Source organism: Vulpes lagopus, chromosome 12, assembly GCF_018345385.1.
Source record: "Vulpes lagopus strain Blue_001 chromosome 12, ASM1834538v1, whole genome shotgun sequence".
Lineage (NCBI taxonomy): Eukaryota > Metazoa > Chordata > Mammalia > Carnivora > Canidae > Vulpes > Vulpes lagopus.
This window is the reverse complement of record NC_054835.1, coordinates 36,706,237-36,708,095: the sequence shown is the minus strand read 5'-3', so window position 1 is coordinate 36,708,095 and position 1,859 is coordinate 36,706,237. Positions and strand designations below refer to the sequence as shown.

The 1,859-nt window shown below is 43.5% G+C and overlaps 1 pseudogene; it reads left to right on the top strand.

Moving 5' to 3' along the window:
• Nucleotides 1–213: 213 nt before the first annotated feature.
• LOC121474177 lies at nt 214–639 on the top strand (annotated as a pseudogene).
• The last annotated feature ends 1,220 nt before the right edge of the window (nt 640–1,859 follow it).

Sequence of the window (1,859 nt, the reverse complement as noted above, 5' to 3'; positions counted from 1 at the left end):
AGAAAGAAGATTGATGCCTCTGCCCAGGACTCTCCCATTCCCGTGGAACTTAGAGCATTGCGCTCACACCCCTCGAGCATTGCAGAGGCTTGTGACAGAGCTGAGTTTACACAGGCAGGCTGTAAAACAGAAAGGGTGCTGAGGTAGCCAAGCTGTCAGCAGGGGCCTGAGTGGGAGCTTCAAGGGTCAAGATTGTCTAAAGCCATGGGGAAAATGTTGGAAAGTTTACCTTTGCTCTTGCCAGAAAGAGCAATTGATGGCTTTGTTCTTTTCTAAAGCTCCCAATTTGGCTTCATACTAGATCTTGTGTGGGCTTTTACTCCTGAATCTTGGCTAAACTCCTTAGGCTTAACCTATTGGACTCAAAAATATTGAGCAGTTGTATTGTCTGCCTACCTCCTCATGACCATAGTAATAGGTTACAGACTCCTATCTGGAATAAACATCAGGAGTACCTCTCCTTTCAATGCCATTAACACAATCACAGATAACTATGCTAAAGACCCACAGCCAAAAAAAAAAAAATTATATAAAAGAAAATGAAATATCAAGGCCATTCCAGCATTAAGAGATATTCCTATTAGTGAAGCAAACCAAATGTTCTTTCTTGCAGCCAGAGAGCTTTATGCCAAAAACTAAATTTTTAAAAAAGATTTTATTTATTTATTTATTTATTTATTTATTTATTTATTTATTCATGAGAGACCCAGAGAGAGAGGCAGAGACATAGGCAAAGAGAAGCAGGCTCCCTGCAGGGAGCCTGATGCAGAACTTGATCCCAGGATCCTGGGATCATGACCCAAGCAAAGGCAGATGCTCAATCACCGAGCCACCCAGGTGCCACCCCCAAAAACTGAGTGGTATATAGACTAATCCCAAGCATTTACTATAATTTTTGACCAAATAATTTTGAGCATAATTATTTTGACTCTCTTTCTCTTGCCAACACCCAATACTGAAATGTAAGAAAAAGTAAGTTGAACTTCTTAGGTTAAGTTCCATTAATATTAGAAACATTCTCAAATATTAGTTACTAATGGGCAGAATAAATAAGATACTTATGTTAATCATCATTAACAAAAGAAAGAAAGCAGTGAACCAGTGAAGTGGGGGGATGAGTAGGAACCCAGACGGAAAAGGGAGTGCACTAGAAGGAGCTATTTGAGAAATCATAGTTTTGAGGACACAGAAAGCCCTAAAATGTTGGGAAAAAAGAGACATTTAGAGATCAAATGTAGAGGAAAGAGCACTGGACTAGGTCCAGAAAGTCTATATTTGAATCTCATCTTCGGTGCAGACTTTAGACAAGTCATTTCCCATTTCTCCATCTGGAAAATCAGAGGATTAGACCAGAACTTAAAATCCCTACCCAGGTTGACATTCTAGAATTCAACTCTGATTTGACTCCCCCAATCAAAATCAGGCTGTGCAAGTCTTTTTCTAGTCCTGTCTCCCATTTGTGTGACTGAACCAGCCTAGCCCTCCCCATTGGGTACTTCTTTCCATGTGACATGGAATTTGTGTTCTGGTGGGTAGAAGTCTCTGGGTTCTCCTGTTAGACATGAGCCTCTGAAAGAAGAAACCTGTCTGGAACTCCCAGCTCTTGGAGCCTCCCCTACAGTGCTTTGCTGGCCTAAGAGCTCTGTGAGGTCCCCAGGCAGGGATGCCTGTCCTGTCACGTGGCCTCCTCTGGGCTCCTGAAGCAGCCCCTGCCCTATCCCCAGGCCCCAGGGCTGCCTGGCCAAAAGCAGAGAACGTCGGGAGCTCTCCACAACTGCACATTAATCCTTCTGGACCTGGAGGCCCCTCCACCCCAAGGAGCTGATGTTTCTTGCTGAGGAGCTCTGGCTGCACCAAGT